The following is a 16,277-nucleotide window of genomic DNA, read 5'->3' as shown; positions in this document are numbered from 1 at the left end:
AGAATCCATGCTTAGAGAGAATCCCCTTTTTTCGCTTGGTTATGAGTCTAGAGAAATATATGTGTCAAAGAGGCGATTATTTTGCTGCCAATACATGGGTATGCCCCTGAGCCAATTGAACCAATTCCTAGTTAGTCATGTCTCTCTCTTCACATAAATCACAATCCATGATGATTCAAGACACAAAAAATTGCTTAAATGTATGGTAAAAAGAATATAGGTTTTAGAGCCTAAAGTTTAGGTTAGTACTGATGTAGCTTAAGAATGATTATTTTGTAACTAAAGATTGGATTGTTGTCTCCAAAGTCAATAAAATAATAAAATGAAAACGCTGTCTCAAGTAGAAAAGCAAAAACAAGTAAAAAAAAATGTTAGATTATTTATGTAGAGTGAAAAATTAAAGTTTGATTTTTCAGCCAAAATGATTTTGTGTTAGTTAATTAGGTAGGCATTTTTTTATAAATTTTTCATGAAATTTCCATAGTTATATGATTTTAGTGGGAAAATAATAATTATATGACTATTTATGAAATTAACCACATCTTTATTTTTTCAACGTATGTATTGATCTTAAAGTTGCCGTTTATCCTTTATGAGCTATTGGTCTAACGGTATATTAGTCTACTAGAAAATAGGGAATTCCAATGGATGGAATTTCATAGCTGAACAATAAAATTTCATGATAATATTATTTAGCTATAGATTAGACCAAAAAAAATGCATGAATTTGCAAGGAGCTTTTAATCATGAATTACTTAGCGATTACCAATAATTCCATAGCTATTTAATGTTTTTAGTTGTATCGATCACTAAATTAATGATCTCTATTTGGTTCTTTCTAAAAATAAATTTTGGAGGCATTTTATCTTAGTAAAAAGAAGAAATAATAAGATTAACCAATTTTATTCATGAACATTTGTGTGTATTTATGGGACAGGTACCACGCCCGAAGGCCTATACCCCTTGGCATAAACACGAGCCCTAGGATCACGAGTGACCCCAAGCTAACCTTGAACAGACATATTCTAAGCATACTAAAACAAGTGAATAAAAGATACTATGCAGAAGCTTAAATCATGCGATAATTGGAAGATGAGAAATACCCAATACTGATCTGAATATATATTGAAATTCTAAGTGTTAAACGCTTAAGCTAAATCTAAACCTATGTTTAAAAAAGTCTCTAACTAAATCGAGTTGTTGGGACATGTCCTAATCACAACTAAAAAAAGAAATAAACATGTCCATTGTCCGCAATCTATGAGGACTCACCACTAATGTTGTTCAATATGGATTGGGTATTGATCTATGTGTGATCTGAATGCTGAGGACCCTAACCTACATCAGGAATATAATTCAATCTTATATTAATATAATCTTTCTCAAGGTACATCAATGTGTAAATACTAATCCTAGACTTAAGGCTCTACACCCTACATGGTATTTTTATCAATAAGTTTAGTTATTCTTTGTCGGACTTGAATCATCATAGGTTGTGTTTTAAGTGAAGGAGAGAGAGATGACTTTCTAGTCCCTAGTGCAAGAGAATATTCTCTCTAGTCTCGTAAAAAATAAAAGGAGGATTCATTGTCATAATAATTCATGCTTCAAGAGAATCGTTTTTTTTTACTTGGTTACATGACTAGATCAATATTTTTGTCAAATAGCGGATTCTCTTCCAGCGGATAAGGAGCGTACCCCTGAGCCTACTGATCCAATTCCTAGTAAGTCTTGTCTCTCTCTTTCACATAAGTTAGAATTTATGATGATTCAAGTAAGATAAAATTAACGTAAATTCATGATAAAAAGAACATGCAGGGTGTAGAGCCTAAAGTTTAGGATTAGTATTTAAACATTTACGTAGCTTAAGAATGGTTATATTGGAAATATTGGATTAGATTAAAGTCTCTAAGCTCAATTTTATGATATAATGAAAACACAGTCTCAAGTAGACAAGCAAAAATGAGTAAACAAAAGAAGTTAGATTGTTTATGTAGAGTAAAAAATTAAAGTTGGATTTTTGGGCTACATTACTTTGTGTAAGTTAATTAGGTAGGCATTTTCTGATTACTTTTTCACGAAATTTCCATAGTTATATGATCTTAGTGGGAAAGTCATAATTATATGAAAATTTATGAAATTAACCACATCTTTGTTTTTTTCGAGTATATATTGATCTTAATGTTGTCGTTCATCCTTGATGAGATATTGGTCTAAGAGTATATTAACCTACTAGAAAATAAGTAATTAAGATGGATGAAATTTCATTGCTGAACAATAAAATTTCATGCTAATTTTTTTAGCTATGGATTAGCGCAAAAAAAAAAAAAATTCATGAATTAGCAAGGAGGTTTGTAGTGATGGATTAGTTAGGATAACTGACAAATCCCATAGATAATTCAATACTTTTAGTAGTATCTATCACTAAATTAATGATCTCTATTTAGTTCTTTCTAAAAATAATTTCATAAGACATTTTGTCTTGGTAAAAACAAGAAATATTAAGATTTACCAATTTTATTCATGAATCTTTGTGTGTATTGATGGAAAAGTTACACTCGTTGCGGCTATCCCCTTTTCATAAACGTGGGATCTAGGATCACGAGTTACCCCAAGCTAACGCTGAGCTTGCATATCATAAGCATACTATAAATACTAAACACAGGATACTGTGCAACAACTTAAATTATGAGATAACTGATAGATGGGAAATACCCATACAAATCTGAACATATAATAAACTTCTAAATGTTAAGTGATACTAAACAATCACTCAAATGCTAAAGCTAAATATAAAACTATATCTAAGAAAGTCTCTAACTAACTTGATTTGTTTGGACATGTCCCAGGAAAAACTGAAACAGAAATAAAACACTGAAATGGAAAACGTGTCTATTGTCCTCAAAGTGTGAGGACTCACCCCTAATGCTGCTGAGTATGGATCGGGAACCAAATATATGCGTGATCTGAATGTTGAGTACCTGAACATGCATCATAAAAGGTTGTAGCTCTGAGTATGCATCAGTACTTGGAATGTACGGAGAATGCAAGATAAGAATATAACTGAAAAATATATGTAAGTTGAAAAAGGATAACTGAGAAATGACTCATCTGAACATAATGTAAATACAGAAATACATTGAATGAACTGATCTGAATTTAATGAGGAAGTACTGATTATTCAAATGCTTATACTGAATACTAAAATATTGAAAACCTAGTCAAATGCACTAGAGTCTAATTGTGGGAGCTACTATTAACCGACATCAAATAAAATGAGCTAAACGTGGAGTCCGATGTATGCTCGCCATTGAGAGGACCTAATATACATTTCCATCGCAGAGTATAAAGGCATTACTCGTATGATCGCTAAATTTGATGCCCAATGAGGGGATTTACACTCCTACAAGGGAACGTAGTTTTGAGACTATGAGGATACGCTGAACCCTAATCTAACTCAATGCTAAGCCTACTCCAAATTGGAATGTGTATGACACAATATAACTAAATTATTGGAAATGAGAATGCAACATTTAAGTACTGACAATGAACATTCAAAATCTGAGGCATGCTTAATTGTTCAACTGACCTAGCAATTGTTATTGATAAACTAAGAGAATCTACAATAGTATGGTTCTAAATATCATGCAAATAACTAATCAACAATATCATGAAAAAACATGATAATCTTATTAGGAACATTATAACAGCTATATCATAATAATTCTTCAAGGTTTTAGAAACTCTAGATCTAATCAAGATATCAAGGATCAAGAATCTAACTGAGTTCTAAGGACCTAGTGGATGAATGGAACGTACTAGTTCAATCCCACATACTAGTGATGAAATCTATGGAGAAATACTTAAATTTTGGGGATGGAACTGAAGAAAACCTCCTACTTGTTCTTAAAAGGAAATTGTGAAATATTATCTTCTTTTTCTCTAAGTTTGATTAACTTAGGTTAAAAGTTTAAATATTGCAATAGTATATTTTATTCATAGAGTTTTTACAAATGTCACATCCTGGGAGCACCCCCTTGACGTAACCGGCGTCGTCGTCCTCTTTGAGGACAAAGACTACCCTCTTAGCCTACATCATTATAGGTCATACAATGTTTAAAATTCAATGAAAAGTAAAGAACATAATAGTCTAAAAAACTAAAACTACTTCATAATGTTGATATTGGCATTGCCCTCGTAATGTGAGGAGCAACCCAACTTGGATGAATGAGAGTTTCAAATCTTTCTTCAAAGTCGTCACAAAAGCCCTTCCATAACTGAAACTTAAAATGTTGGGGTAAAGAAAGAAAATGGGGTAAGTACACCACTCGTACTAAGTATGAAACCTTATGCAAATATATCATGAAATCATGATAAGAAACGGGACAATTCATAAAGGCCTGAAATTTACTCTGAAAAGCCTTATGCACATTCAAGAAGACCATACAAATAAATAAAACATATTCATTAAATCATAGGCATGTACATAACAAGACAAACAAAACAGAGTCTAGTCAAGGCAGCATGCACATCACATTATTGAACACATAGTCAAAGTAACTCTATATTAAAGTTATACTAGCACAAGCATGAATAAGAGTATATTTCAACATAATTAAGGCAGGACCATTACTCATCACCCTTTTTAATACACTTGTGGAATGACTAAGCAAATCCCTATAACCTTACCTAATCAAGTAAACCTAGCAAGAACCATAACCAATGTCCAACTTCACATAATATAAAATTAAGAGTACATAATATCATACTTTAGCAATAGAGACCAAGTACATGGTCATTATAGTAAATAAACATCATATAGTGTAATATACATGTAAGATCATCATTTACATATCATTTACATTTATAAGCATATACATACACAAGAACATCCTCCTAATGCTTCCCTTAAGGCTAACTAGTGCAATATATAGGTAGAGTCCCATACCCGTGTCTAGACTAAGCTAAACCCCTTAGGTCATCTTAGTTAGAGTTCATTCCTTTAGTTTATTTTACCTTTTGGGAACAACTTTCCTTAACCGTCATAGACCACATGAGCTAATGTGGAATCCGGTGTCATGGAATACTACACCAAAACAAGGCATACTACTTACCAAGGTAGTACCAAAACATAAATATAGCAACTTCGTGGATCCACTAGCTAGTATTCCTATGGGGGGCAACATTGATCAAGAAGTAGGAGATATAGTTGGGACCCTCCTTATTTCGGAGTCTCAAATCTCAAGAGTACATTAGTGATCCTACCTTCCCCATGTGGGAAAGGACACTTCTCACTCTAGTTCACTCAGGGCTAAGTTAGACTCCCTTTTTGAAATTTCTTTAGTACCTTTATTAATAATCATAGCTTAATGTAGGTCAAAGGTTCTATCCATTATATAAACATCATCATCATAGCTCAATAATAATTGCATGAGTATTGTCCTTTCATACAATCCATATAAGTGAGCTAAGCACTTTAACATATTCACATCATGATAAGACACATTGGTAAGTTATGACCATCCTTATAATATTTAAATCTTAGACAACACCTCACAAACCATATTCAAGATATTTCAATTTAACATCATACCTACCCTATCAATCTTAACATCAGACATACTTCAGTACCACATTATCACCTAACCACAATTAACCATAATTGAAGTAAAGAGTAGGGATCACAAGACTTACCAATCCTTCTTCATAATCCATCATCAAGGTATTACCATCAAAACTTAAATCAACCCAATAAGGGTGTAATATCATCACACAATAATAACCAACATGATAACAAGGTTAATTGAATCACTACATCACAATCGATCTCTAGTTCAATGTTTAAGATAAGAGACTTAGGTGAAAGTCATAATATAGATCAATTACTCAAGAAATAGCATGATAGGACTGTAATTCACCCTAATATATTCATAATCGATACAATATCATCATCTAGTAGTAATTCAACCGATAACAAATTCAATTGAACCAACATTACAGAATTTTATATCAAGATCATAACCTAAGTTTAAGGGAAATAGGTCATCTTCTACAAAATAGACCAATCCATAAAGAATTAACATAATTAATTTAAAATACATGTTATCTATTCATAATATTCATAATAAATCATAAGTAAATCAATTAACGAGATAATTTTTGAGATTGGAAAAGACCCACTTGAAAACCCAACTTCTGAAGTCAATTTGATGGAACCCTTTGAGGAAACAGTACACCATTTTAGATCTACGGCAACACTATATCTGGACAACGCTTATAAAGTGTTGCCTAAAATTCTTTTGGGACCACTTTTAAAGTGTAGCCAAAGATTTTGACTTTTAGCTACATTGATTTTAGCAAGACATCTAAAGTGTACTCTTTAATGGGATAACCTACACTTTATAAGTGTTGTTATAGTTGGCAACAACTATTTACATGAATGGCCACACTTTTAAAGTGTGTTATTTTTATAATTGTAAATACAACACATTAAAAATGTGGCCTTAGTGTTTTTAGCAATATTTTATATTCCCTCCAACATTTAAACATTAAAATTTTTATTTGGTCAAAAAAATAAAATATTAAAGAAAAATTAAAAAGAATAAAACTTTAAAGAAATAAAAAAAGGCAACATTTCCTAAAACATCAGCTGAAGCTTCCATTTTCATCTGAACAACACCATTCGCCTGAACTGAAGAAGGATCGAAGAACGGAAGAAATCAGTTTGTACTATGATTTTCGTCACATTTCTGTTAAACTTCAACTGAAGAACACCATTTTTGGCTGAAAAATAAAAGAGCACTGCGATTTCTCTGAACATGAACTGAAGAAGACGATTTTTCTCTCAGCTTTGTTGGTCAATATTGGAGAGCTGAAGAAGACAATTTTCTTCAAAGATTTCTGGGTAAACTGCTGTTCCATAAGATTTCCTTTTGAAAATCGAAAGAAAATGCTTCACAAATCAACATGCCTCATATCTTAAAGCTTTAGGTTGTTGGAATAGACTTTATCAGGTAAGAGATTTTACTTTCAAATGTCTAAATTATAGCTTTAAGATTTTGATATGCTTGTGTGTCAGTCAAAATTGATGTTAGGGTTTTTATGCTCTTGTGGTGTTGATACGAATTTTTTTGATTTTGGTAGTTTAGTTTATAGTTGTATTACGTATAAATGGGCAGATTATCTTTGACTCACTAGTTTTTTGCTCTTTAATGTTGAATGTAGAAGCTGAAGCTAAGTCGCCTTTATATGAAGAACTGAGTTGTTGCTAAGTCGTCTTTCTTCGAAGAACTAAATTGTTGAAGCTGGCGATACCTACGATATTTTGTCCCTAATATAGATTTCGTCAAGTGTATGTAGTTACTCCACATGAATTTGAAATGTTTTTAATGTCTGTTTTAATGTCACTGTTTTTTTAGTCTTCCTAGAGTTCATAGTTGTGCTCACCTTAAGCTTGGTTTGTTCCTTTATTAACCACATTGATTATGTCTTGTAGCTATTTGCTTGTAAAAATTTTCTTTTTTCGACTACATGCCTTGAAGTGTTAGAAGTCATTTTGTTGTTTCTCTAGTGCATTTTCAAGTGTACATCAGAAACTTTATTTGAATATTTCTTAGTAGTTTTGGGATCACCTCGTAATATGAATTTGCTAAACTTTCTTTGTATTTTGAGTTGCACTATATAGAAAATGAATCATATGACTTAGAGATAGATGATATAGGATATATTTTTCAAGTCTAGAAGGGGAAGAAAGGGAGCAGCAACTTGTAAGAGTGTTTTACAAGAGCTGGACATTACAGTTATGACAAATAGGAAATCTCAACCTATAAATGGATCTATCAGAAAAAAAATATTAATAGGCTTAACTTTTGCGGCTGGACAGTACATAATTTCTTATTTTTTACAATAACAAGTAACTGCGTATGATAAGTTGGATTGGTGCACATTTTATTACCTTCTATAACTGGTAAAACTACAATGATAGCATAACATGCTTTAATTGTTAATGTATACAACTTAATTCCTCAGTAAAGCAATTGTTTCTACGTCTTTAATTGTTTTGGTTCTTTTTCTACTTTCAACTTTTTTTTGATAAAGTAATTAAATGATATTAGAAATCATCAAGAAGATGCGAAATTACAAAAGCACCTTGTGCAAAGAAGCTGCTCCTAACAGAAACTATGGAGCTAGCTTGGCAAAAACATGTGAAACAGTCAATAGGGAACCCTGCTACTCTACTGTACTAGAGATAGGGAACTAACAAAATCCGAAAGGTTATCCACACTGTTTACACTGGCATAAAAGTGCCTGCTAAATACACTAACTAGACATTGGGCTTTAAGAGTGCATAAAGAGGTTGATATTCCATTAAAGCATCTGTTGTTTCTCTCTTTCCATATGCTCCAAAAAATGGCTGCCGGGATCATTCTCCAGATCTTTCTTATGGATTTGTCAACTTTCAACAATATCCAGCTGGCATAAGCATCCTTGATGTTGTAGGGCATTACCCATTGTAGACCAAGCATAGAGTATAAATAATACCATAAGCTAATTGTTGCAGGGCAATGCAAAAAAAGGTGATTAACACTCTCATTCGTTTGCTTGCACATGACACATCTGTTGATGAGGATTACACCTTTTTTCCCTGAGGTTGTCTTGTGTTAGACATGCTTCCTTCAAGGCTGTCTAGGTGAAACAAGAAACTCTTACGGGTTGCATAGTTTTCCAGACATGTTTCCAAGGTCAAATTAGTAGAATTTTGGGAGCTCAAATTTTTGTAACATTCTACTTTCAACTTGAGGATTATGCTTTCTTTCTTTTCTGCTAACTATTACTATCAATAACAGAATAGAAGTAGAAGATTTTTTTTTGGTAGTATGGACAACTTGTTGAGTTTTTGATATTGTTGAAAGTGAGGGAAGTTTTAGAAAAATTAGGATAAGTCAGTGCAAATAAAATGGAGAGAAAGTTTTGTATGATTCTAAAGTCTGTCCTATTTGATAAGCTAGATGCAACGAATGAGAAATAGCTTTTAACTTTCTAATTTCATTACATGTAAAGTTCTTGCATATAGAATAGAAGTAAATAGAACTGTAAAGATAGCCTATGGTCAAGTGCTATAAGACTGTTTTTGGATGATGCTAAATTCTGTTTCTACGTCTGTCCTCTTGATGAAGTTAACAACTTCATTATTAACCTTTTCCTCACTGACTTTATGTTTCTCCTTCCTATCTACTTCAATGGTTCTGTCATGCTCCACAAAGTTGGCTATTTTTTTAGCTTTGGGGGGGGGGGGAANAAATGGTTCTATCATGCTCCATAAAGTGGGCTATTTTTTGAGCTTCAGGGGGTGACCTATGGTGGTATCCACCAACACTTTTTCTCTGTGACTTCAGTTGATCGGATGCCTATCCCTTTAGTCGATGTCAAACTGTTGATATTCCAGTTAGTAATGAACACGAATAAGCCTACTAAAGATCTTAAAATATATTTATTCTTTTGTAATTTTTGAAGAATAAACATGTTGTAATTTGTATGCTTCCAAGTTTGAAACTTGTGACCTTATCTTTTAGACTATAGTCTATTCATCTTAGTGATAAAACTAAATAAAAAAGCAGTTTTAACATATAAGAATAGACATTAGGAAACAATGTTGATCTCTTTTTTTCATTCCTAATCATAGAGAACCTCCTCACTTCTTTACAATGTATTGTTTAATTTTTACATTGACTGAAAAAAATAGCTCATATAAAATGAGGCATGAGAAATAAAAAATTTTGTTGTAAACTTGAAAAATGACAAATAATTTAAAAGGGATAAAAAATGATGTAATTTCAAGTATGATTAGGGTGGCAGGGAGAGTGCAGACGAAAGTTTGGGTTGGTGAGAGCAAGGGGTTAATAGTATTGGGTGTTGAGATTAGAGTTAATACAGCTCGCCTTGTGATCGGAGAAGGAAAATCCATGGAAGATTGTTCCCCCTTGTCACGTGGGTTCTCTTTTGACTAACATTAATAAGTTATGACCCATTCATTTCTTATCCATAGATATGAAGTTATAAAAAGTTGTAACGTAAAACATGAGAACTAGCAGTATAACTTCGGTATTACTATATATAGTTACCACTTGGAATTTGCTTTGCTTATCAATACTAAACAGTCTCTCATGTAACACATGATCGTATGGTCCGTACCCCTCTCTGCATTTTTTTGCAAACAAAGAATCCAAAAAAAAAAAACGTTTGACGATCAACGTGGACTACCTTGCACCTGGCTGATAATTTTATCAATTTATATAAACCAGCTAACAGACAATACAAGCTGACTGGAATGCCTTGGTCTATGCAGTTTTAGATGACTAAAAAAGTGCAGGTCTAAATGCTTTGGCTGTTTTACATGATTCAAGAAAATATCCAGTTTTTATTTTTATCTAAACTTGTAAAGTTCACCAGTAACTACATTTGTAGCTTAAGAAATATGGTCAAGTTTGTGTAAAAAGTTGTTTTCAAATAGATAAGCATGCAATATTTGAAGATCATGTCTCTCTGTTGATTTTTTCTGGTCACCTTTATTGACTTCTTGTTCTATGGTTGTGCAAATACATTGTTTCAATTGATGTGGTATTTAGTGGACTTAATCCTTGATAAAGTAGGACTGATAAGGAATCATTGCTTCACAAGAATGTTGGCTTTACCAGTGGTTTTAACCATGTTCTTTCTAAACACTATGGATACTACCAGGTGTAATGATAAAACAATGTTGAAGAAACACATGATGAAATATTTGTTGAATTTCAAAAATGCTCTGAATGATTGTTTATTTAGATTATCTTGAGTTTCTCATGATATAGTTTTTGGTATTGAATTAGATTCAAGTATCATTTTTGTATTGAATTAGATTCAAAATACTTTTCTGTTTTGGTGTTTTGACGTGCTTACTTGGTTGCACGGTTTAAAACATAAGAAGATAAATCCACATCCTTTAAGTTTCAGAAATAAAGTTAATGAATTTGTAAGAGAACTATAAAGGCAAACAGAACATATAGGACGTACATAAAATATAAACACGCTTAAAAATCCTTCATAAATCAAAGTGAAAACTTAAGTAAAAGTAGCATCAGGGAATGCAACCCGATTTAACAAACTGAGTGAGTATTCTGTAAAGAATCTAACAGAGTAACCACCCCCCTATGGATACATATGGGGAATAAATAAATTCTTGAGTAAATCTAGACCGCTAATGGAGGTTTCATATCGTCATTCTGATGCTTTCATTATTTCACTTAAAGTTATTTCTTTTTACTCTTATGCTTGTCCTTTTGAATATCCTTGGACAATGATGCATAATGTTTTTATTGATTGGGTTGGGCGTATTGTAGTTCTTTAGTTTACATTCATTCATGCCGAAATCTTAATAACATGATAACATTTATAAAATATAATACACTTACAGAACATTCACCACAAATGATAAAAAAGATCTTTCTTCATGTATCACTGATACAACAGTTTAGAAATATAAAAACATGTTGTATCTTTAATACAGTGAAATTTGGAAACTGTTTTATTACTAAGACAACAAATAGAAAAATTATTGTATTACTAATACAAAGAGACATTCATAAGTCGATGATCGAATATCTATTATTGGATCTTAAGAATGTTTGCTTGAATGTTTAAACATGGTATTAGATATTTGATACTTCTCAGATTTGGTGTGCACAAGAATGTGATTAAAAAGCTTTAACTCTAAAAGCTCATAAAACTCTAAAAGCACTAAAGCTCCAAATTCAATTACAAAACATTAACTTTTAATCATTTGAATTCTAATTATTTATTTTCTTTCTTAATTATGTATATCCTATTAATTGTAATTATTTTTTCCTTTATAGTATCATCAACATTGAAAAACATTTGTGGATGATTCAAGGTTTGATTTGACATAGCGATAGCCTCATGGCTATGTAAGAAAATTTTATCATCTCATAACACATGATTCTGATAGATTACTCGTGACTTTTAAAACATATTTGTTAACTAGTAATGATTATTGCTGAAAGACTAAATATTGAAATCTTCTTCTAGGAGTTCACATATCCCATCCAAGGATAGGATGAATTTAGCAAGGTATAGCAAAGAGTATATTGATGGAATTGAATCATTTCTAGATTTTGCTTAGTCTTATGGAGATCCTCATAGAAAGAAAATTTAGTGTCCATGTGCGAAATGTTGTAATATTCTTTGGAACCGAAGAAATGTAGTGTATGATCATCTAATATGACATGGATTCATTAAAGGCTATACTAGATGGATCAATCACGGGGAATGAGATATCAAGTTGAATGTTGATGATGATATGGATTACTCGCGTGATGATATTGATGGGTTGTTGAATGATCAATCTAGAGATGTTGCACAGGCTGGAGAAATTTATGATGGTCCAAATGAAGATGCCAAGAAATTCTATAGCTTACTTGAAGAGGCAAACCAAGAATTATATTCTAGTTGTATAGGTTTCATTAAATTATCATTCACACTTTGCTTATATTTGTTGAGTGTTTAGATGGATGGAGCAATGAATCATTCACTTTTCTTCTAGAGTTATTAAAAGAGGCGATGCCCGAGTCGAACATTCCTCAGTCTTACAATTAAACCAAGTCTATGGTTAAGAATCTTGGTCTGGATTATGAGAAAATTGATGCATGTCCAAATGATTGCATGTTGTTCAGGAATGATCATAAGGATGACGAATTTTGTAATACTTGTGGAGCTTCAGGATATATTCAATCTCCTAATGTTGATAGTGAGCTTGAGCCTTCAAAAGAACAACATCCAGTTTCAGCAAAGACTTTGAAACACTTTCTATTAATTCGTAGACTCAAAAGGCTATTTATGCGCTCAAAGACGGAAGATTCTTTGAGATGGAATGAAGAGGAACGTTCTAAAGACGGAAAAGGCACCAATACCACATAAAAGAAAGAATGCTGAGGATTTCATTCCACAATAAGGAAAGAGTAAATTGCTTGGGCACAAATCAGTCATTCAATGGTCTTCAAGGGAAGATCTTAGAACCTCACGTATGATTGCAGGGAAAGGACAAACTAAACAGTGGTTATTTCAATTTAAAGAGTCCATTCAAGATAATGGAACTAAACATCCTATGAATAACTCTAGGTTCCGTACGTCATTCAAGAAAGATGTTACTGCTTCAGCATATGTGACTGGAACAACACTAGGTAATGGAGAGGCACGACATGATATTCTTGATCTACCGAATTGCAAACAGGTAAAGAGGAAGCCGGTCATACCAGCTAGTACTCTTGATCAGTTTCTAAAAGATCAAGGGATACACAAAGATGATGAATCAAAATGTGACAACAACATAGCAAGTGATGTCGAATTTATGCATACTCCTATTATTAATGAACATAACAAAGGATTGGATGATTGTATGGAACAAGAAGAATAAAGTAAAGATAAATGTGATGTCGAAGAGGAAATTGACATTGATTGTAGTACAAAAGGTATGTTTTAAACCTTGAAGATTTAGAACTCATTTTAAAAGAATTATCTTATTTCATGTCTGTTACATCAATCTAGAATTGTCGAAGCCAAAAAGAGTTCGAGGACATACAACACGTAAGGATATTCATGCAAGAAATTTGGAAGAAACAAAGGAGGTGACATTTGATAAAGGACAAGCGGTGGGACCAACTAATAAGATAGTGTCACAATTACGCAACTTTATAGGAACTATTGCAAGGAATCCTAGATTAATCAGCTTGATGTACACTAGTTTGCATGTGGTGCCAAAGGATACTAAAAAGCGCATGTGGGAATACATCAATGTAAAAACAACCACTCTTGAGAATTCATATTTTATTACTTTTTTTACTTACTGAAACTAAATATATTTTATTTTGCATAGTCCAAATTTCTACTTCCAGTAGAAGGAAAGAAGTGGGTGATGATTGGTCTTCGTGATGCTTGGAGGCGACACAAGCAAAAAATTAAAATGATTTTTTTTGATAAAAACAGTACCCTTGAGGATATGCTAGCAAAATGTCCTGATGGCATTCCACATAATCAATTCCACCAGTTGATCGAGTATTGGAAACACCCAACTGTTTAAGTAAGGTTAAAATGGTGCATTTCCACTCATCGACTAAATTTGCATCATATCTATTCTTTTTATACATATCAATTCAATTATCTCTTTGTTTTTAACAACAAGCTATATGCGAGATGAATTCTCAAAAAAGGAAAAAACAAAAGTGGAGGCATCGAATGGGACCTATTAATTTTGCTAGAGTACGCGTGGCATTGGTAATACTTAGCTGACATTTCATACAAAATTTGATTTTCATTTTTTTGTACTTTATAAGAACTTACTGACTTTTTCAAATTTCTTTTGATATATCTGTAGCGTGCAGCCAAAGACAACAACGAAGAACCATCAAAGCCTGAAATGTTTGTTGCAACTCGTACCAAGACGGGAAAGGAAATCCAGGCTGATACCCAAGTTGCAATAGTAATTTATTCAAAGAGGATTATTCGTGAACTTTATTAAGACTTAACATTTATATTGTGGGGAGTTTGACTACATTAAATTTTAATCATGTATGCCTTCTTCTTCTTCTTCTTGTGCAAGTTCGAGGAGATATCAATTATTTGTCGACATTGTTTAATTATTTTTTATGAAAAGTTTTCGTAATGTTTTAATGCATGATCGCTATCATAGGATTGGAAATGAAATAGTACATATAATTCACTATGGATGCCAATTTTATTCAATAGGCTGAACTTCAAAATCGCCAAAATTCTGGGGAAACAGCTGATGATGCATTTAGGGCATTATTTGTAAAGAAGCAGCCTATTCGAGTTAGGTGCTATGGTAGATAAGTGACAACAAGTTCCTTGAAGAAAGATGAGGAAATTAACAATCTAAAACAAAAGTATGCCAACGAAATCACTTCTGTTAAGGAAGAATTGAGAGAAGAAATGCGACATATATTCACTCAATTGCTGGAAAAAAAGCCTGTATTGAATTTTCAAGATATACCAGGGTGTGTTGGATCTAACCTTGCTTCACCTATTGATGCAAGTAGCGCACAAGCTGTACGAGGCACAAATCTTCCATATTCTTCGGGGTCAGCTCAAGATTCGGTTCTTCAATATTGTTTTTTGTATTTCAAATTCTCTGTTAACAGTGTCAATATTGTTTTTCTTCTAGTGTAGTTGGTGTTCTTGGTTATGAAATTCAAAACTTATTTTTACTTGTCTAAGTTTAGTCAACCAATTTATAACTGTTACGAATATTTTTGTTTTTGGTTTAAGCACTCGAATCGTTAGTTGAATAACTGTTCTTTTAGTATTGTGCATTTGAGGAGACTGTGCCTAACACATTATGTTTTATGGCAAATGCCAATGGTCTGTATGCGCCTTTATGAAGCTATTGCTATTTTATTAATATTGGTGTCTGTTAGCTAGGTGGCTGTGGCTGTTAGTATTAATGTGGTGCAGCATGTGATTAAAATGTCTACATGCTAGACAATCATAATAATATTGTTATTTGTATAGAGTTTAATGGTTTTCAAACCTTTACCTTTTTAGGGTAGAGAAACCATCTAGAGCTTGACCATTAATAGAAGATCTTTTGGGTAGATTTATTATGTTTGATAGATCCTTAATGGTTACTTGTTTAATCGACTCTCAAGTCGTTTGGTCGGTTGCATTAGAAGAAATAGTCTATGCATTACACATCATCATAAAGAAAGTTTATTTCTTTCACTACGAGGAGGTTGTGGCTATGTTAAACTACAGACAAGGCAGAGAAAATTGGAGAGGAAAATCTGCAGGGGATTTTCTTGCAGCCTGGTCCTCTATTTTTTGTTCACTGTCTGTTAAATCTTTACCTTGTTTAAGATTTTGTTTGTGTCTTTTTATAGAATTCCTTCTCTTCTTACTAAACTGTAACGACCTGTTTAGTCGTTTTGAGCTGCAGATTTTATTTCTGGAAAAACTGTGTGAGTCGACGGAACCCACGACAGACCGTCATGGACACGACGGGCCGTCGAGGGGGTCTCTTTCCAAAAGACTTAGACTTCTGAAATTTGGGTACTGAAATCGACTCTCTGAACATGGCGACGGACCTGCAGGACGAACTGTCGTGGGCACGACGGACCGTCGTGGGCACGACGGACCGTCACAGGTGCCTCGTTCCAGAATACTTAGACTTCTGAAATTTTGGTACTGAAATCGACTCTCTGAACTTGGCGACG

At 32.9% G+C, this 16,277-nt stretch overlaps 1 pseudogene; it reads left to right on the top strand.

Moving 5' to 3' along the window:
• The first annotated feature begins 14,241 nt into the window (after window positions 1-14,241).
• LOC114076887 lies at window positions 14,242-15,234 on the top strand (annotated as a pseudogene).
• The last annotated feature ends 1,043 nt before the right edge of the window (window positions 15,235-16,277 follow it).

The sequence above is a fragment of the Solanum pennellii genome, chromosome 4 (genome assembly GCF_001406875.1).
Source record: "Solanum pennellii chromosome 4, SPENNV200".
NCBI classification, from domain to species: Eukaryota; Viridiplantae; Streptophyta; class Magnoliopsida; order Solanales; family Solanaceae; genus Solanum; species Solanum pennellii.
This window is presented reverse-complemented; position numbering and strand designations above follow the sequence as displayed.